We start from the raw sequence: 4788 nt of genomic DNA, 5'->3' as shown, positions 1-4788 counted from the left end.
AAAAAAAAAAAAAAAAAAAAAAAAAAAAACAACTAAAGATACATAAATAAATATTTTTTAAAAGTACCCAAAATAACCAATTTAAATCTTAGCTAGGTTTTGTGGCTTACAGCTAGCTGAGTTCCAAGGTCTCTGCTAAAATGAAAGATAAGCAAAAACTAAAACAAGTGTTAATGCCATGTTAGCCCCATATTGACACTTTCTCCTTGGCTTACTCAGAAACATAACAAACCACAGACTCTAATAACTGTCCTTTTCATTTCGTTTTGCTTGGGATGAACCCAGGGCCTTGCACATGCCAGTCAAGTCCTCTACCACTGAGCTACGCCCCTAGCACAAGTAATAACTTTCTTATGATGTCACTGGTGTTATTTACTGCTTCATTAGTGCCACATAAAGTCCATCTCCCATCCACACTTCCGGAACTTAGGTCTACTCCGGGGAAGGTTGCAAGTTGTAAAACAATAGCTATTGATAGGAAAAGAAAGGCTTGCAAGCCTGTCCAGGCTGTTTTGATCCTAAATAATAATGAGGACCACAGAAGAAGGTGGAGGGGGCGGTGCCCAGGCCGCTGGGGGTTAGCTGGAGCCCCAGTCCACCTACGCTCACCTGCATTCACCTGCGGTCCCTCGCAACCTCCCGCCGCCTCACCATCAGCTTGCAACTTTAGTCCCCGCAGGTGGTGGAGCTGCAGGGGCCGCTATGGCAACGAGACGCTCGCAGCAAAACAATCAGTTTCCGCCCCTTCCTGCTGAGACCCGGTAGCGGGAAATTTTGAAGGGCAAACCAACCCGCGCTGGTTCTTAGTCTCATGGGGGCGGGGGAGGGGGTGCGGTCTGCACCGCTTCAAGCGTCTGTGGGAAGCTCTGGGACCCCCAGCCCTGGACAGTGCATTTGTATTGCACAGTCCCTCCTCTGCTCTCACCCGACAGTATGGGGGGAAAAGCCCTTACGGTGACCTTCAAGACCCCGGGTGACCTGCCCAGCCCCTCCCCTGCCCTCTTGGCCACTTTGCTCTGCTCCTTGCACCCAGTCTCTGCCCCAACCACACACTTGCTTCTTGACTGTTCCTGGAAAGTGCTGGGCACGTTCCGGCCTCAGGGTCTTTACCTCTTCTTTGCCCACTGCCAGGACATCTCTTCCTCTAGAGAGCAGCATGGATCGCTCCTTCCTCTCCTTCAGGGTTGTATTCAAACGTCACCCCCTCACCGAGAAGTTCTGGAACAAGCACCCTGTTTAAAATTGGAATCTCCACATGTACTTGTCAAAGCTCATCCCTGTTTTGTGTTCTGTTAGCGCTTGGCGCAGGCGCCTCCACACATTACTGTTTGTCTCTGAAGACTAAGATTTTTTTCTTCCCACTTTTGTTTTCAATGAAAAATTTCAAACACAGAAAAACATAACTACAATGAACACCTGCTACAACATCTGCCTATATTCAACAGTTACTGGCTTTTACCTTCCCCCCTCCCCCCAAGGCATTGAATCTAGGGACTCTAACCACTGAGCTACACCCAGCCTATTTATTTATTTATTTAGTTGCTGGTGATTGAACCCAAGGGCCTTAACCACTGAGCCACATCCCCAGCCCTTTTTTAATATTTTATTTAGAGACAGGGTCTCACTGAGTTGCTTAGGGCCTCACTAAGTTGCTGAGGCTGACTTTGAACTCTTGATCCTCCTGCCTCAGCCTCCAAAGCTGCTGGGCTCCCAGCTCTTTTTTGTTTTGAGACAGAGTCTTGCTAAGTTGCTGTAATATCAAGTAGCTGGTATTACAGGTGTGTGCCACCATAACTGACATTTTGCCATACTTGAAAGCAGAGAGGTTTTTTTTATTTATTTTTTTCCCCCACGGCTGTCTCCATAGAATCCAGAAGACTGCCAGGAGCACAGTAGTTGCTCAATAATTATTGTTAAATTAATGAATGATGTGCACTTAGGAACTCCTGCTTTGGGAGTCTGTGGTCCTCAGGTAAAGTCCCTTGCCAGAGACAAGCCAGACTCTCCAACATGGTTGCAGAAATCTAAATAGGATCTTGCCCAGGAATATCCAGCTTGTTGGATCTGCTGCTGGGATCTGAGAGGCTCTGCCTTCCTGGAGGACCAGCTTTTTCTAATTTGCACAAAACTGTGGTATGGACCTGACATAGCCCTGAGACAAACTGTGCAGGTGACCTGAAACTGGGTTTCCCGGAGATGGTGATACCCCCCGCTGCACCAAATCACCTCTATCCTGCTACAAAAAGAGTTCTGTGCTGTTCCATCCTGTGCTCCCGACTTTTCACACAATCTTGGCTCATAGCAGGCACTTAGGAAGTCCCTGGTAAATAGGAAAATGATTAAGGGGGCTGGTCCTCAGCCTGTTTGTCCTCTGATTCTTTTTTTTTTTTTTTTGTACTGTAGATTGAACCAGGGATTTACCACTGAACTATATCCCCAGTCCTTTTAATTTTTAATTTTTTTTTAAATTTTAATATTTATTTATTAGTTTTCGGCAGACACAACATCTTTGTTGGTATGTGGTGCTGAGGATCGAACCCGGGCCGCACGCATGCCAGGCGAGCGCGCTACCGCTTGAGCCACATCCCCAGCCCTTAATTTTTAATTTTAAGAGAGGGTCTCACTAAGTTGTTGAGGGTCTTCCTAAATTGCTGATTCTAGCCTCAAACTTGTAATCCTGCTGCTTCAGCCTCTAGAGTCATTGATATTACAGGTGTGGACCTCTGTGCCTGGTGGAAGTGGGATAGTGGGATGGGGGTGGGTTATCATTTTTTCCCCCTGCTGTTCTTTCAGTGTACGTAGCACCTAATTGGTCCAACTACTTGGCATGGATTTTGGTTTTCTACCTAGACCTTGACAGTGGGGTCAGTGACCAGTAACACTAAAAATATATGCCTCTGGTAAGATTGCTGCCTAGTTAGTACAGGTGACCTGAGACTGGATACAGCTGACACTGGTGCTGGCCACATGATATTCTCAAATCTGTCCTGCCTGTTCCATGTGCTCATCCCCTCCACCATGCGGCCAGCACATTGGTTTCATTAATGAGGTTCTTGGCATAAAAGTTAACTAGTGAGATCGAAATAAAACACACAGACTCGTTACCTTTTTCTATGACCAGGTCCGAGATGGCTCCCCTCTCTGGCTCCAACCTAGCCACCTGTAGGGCAGCAAGGATTACCCAGGGCTAGCAGGAGAGAGAGAGAGCGCGAGCACGCCAGGGAGTAGCCTTTTATTGGGGAACAAGAAATTCAGGGGAGAATTCCATCCAATGAAGGTTGAGGGGGGCCGCACTCCAAGCTGAGGGTCAGTGATTGGCCCCCGGGGTCAGTGGTCAGTCACACCCTCATCAGGAGAGCGCCGGGAAAGCTCCGACACAGATTAGTCAGAGCACCTCAGACCCAAACCGGGAGTCGCCCAGTCACGTGTGAGAATGGCTCTCCACAATCCCCCATCTTCTAAGTGCTTCTCCAGCTCTGGTTCTTCAGAGGACCGTCCCTGAGCTCCAGGAGCCTCCTCACCTGTGGGGGGAGGAAGCTAGAAGGGCCTGGGAATTGTGCAGCCCAGGAAGGCCCCTGGCCGATGACCAACTGATATGGGAAAGTGAAGGGCCTTGCTTCAAGACTGCAAAAACTCTCAAGTGAAGTATTTTTTTCTATTTTTGATTATTTTGTTTATTGTGGTAATTTATACATAATGTAAAAATTACTGGGCTGGGGATGTGGCTCAAGCGGTAGCGCGCTCGCCTAGCATGCGTGCGGCCCAGGTTCGATCCTCAGCACCACATACAAACAAAGATGTTGTGTCCGCCGAGAACTAAAAAATAAATATTAAAAATTTTTTTTTTTCTCTCTCTCTCCCACTCTCTCTTAAAAAAAAATAATGTAAAAATTACCATTTTAATCGTTTGGGAGGTGTGCTAGGGACTGAACCCAGGGCCTTGTGCATTCTAAGCACATGCTTTACCACTGAGCTGTACCCCCAGCCCCATTTTAAACATTTTTTTAGCATGCAGTCAAGTGGCATTAAGTATCTTCACATTATTATACAAACCATTACCACCAATGCAAGTTGAAAGCATCCATTTCCAGAACTTTTCCCCAGTCCCCATTGAACTCCTTAGCCTCCAATTTGTGTCTCTATGAATCTGACTACTCTAGGGACCTCATGTAAGTGGATTCACACGACCTTGGTTGAAGGATGATTTTCATGCTAGTTTTCCCTGAGTCATCAGGTCAAGGTCAGAACATCTCTGTACTCCTGCTTGGCTTCTTCTCCACAGTACTCCTTGGTCTATTAATCAGTTTTTCCTAGGAGCACTCCATAAAAAATCATCAAGGGGCTCAGGTTGTAGCTCAGTGGTTGAGTGCTTGCTTTGCAAGCATGAGGCACTGGGTTTGATATTCAGCACCACATAGATAAATAAATAAAATAAAGATATATATTCTTTTTAATATTTATTTTTTAGTTCTCGGCTGACACAACATCTTTGTTTGTACGTGGTGCTGAGGATCGAACCTGGGCCGCATGCATGCCAGGCGAGCGTGCTACCGCTTGAGCCACATCCCCAGCCCCATAAAGATATTTTTTTAAAAATTATATCAAGACACTTTATGTATTTTTGCTTTTTTTTTTTTTTGTTCCCCCCTTGGGTACTGGGGATTGAACCCAGGGCCTCACACATGCTGAGCATGGTTCTGCCTTTGAGCAATACCCCCAGCTTGGCTATACTGGTTTTATTCTCTTTCTCTGTCCCGGCCCCCCCCCCCAGCTCTCTCTCTGCCTTAC

General features: G+C 46.7%; 1 protein-coding gene across 3 annotated transcripts in view; it reads right to left on the bottom strand.

Moving 5' to 3' along the window:
• Positions 1-1301, bottom strand: part of Morn3 (MORN repeat containing 3) — a 12181-nt gene extending 10880 nt beyond the window's left edge. The window contains exon 1 of one of the 3 annotated variants that reach the window (XM_015502381.2): positions 1111-1301. The gene's annotated coding sequence lies outside the window, so the exon portion shown is untranslated. Of the gene's footprint in view, positions 1-609; positions 753-1110 lie in introns of those variants that run through there. The other 2 variants (XM_048785568.1, XM_048785569.1) reach the window with 2 other exon arrangements.
• Between the last annotated feature and the right edge of the window lie 3487 nt (positions 1302-4788).

The sequence above is a fragment of the Marmota marmota genome, unplaced genomic scaffold, assembly GCF_001458135.2.
Source record: "Marmota marmota marmota unplaced genomic scaffold, marMar, whole genome shotgun sequence".
NCBI lineage: Eukaryota > Metazoa > Chordata > Mammalia > Rodentia > Sciuridae > Marmota > Marmota marmota.
This window is presented reverse-complemented; position numbering and strand designations above follow the sequence as displayed.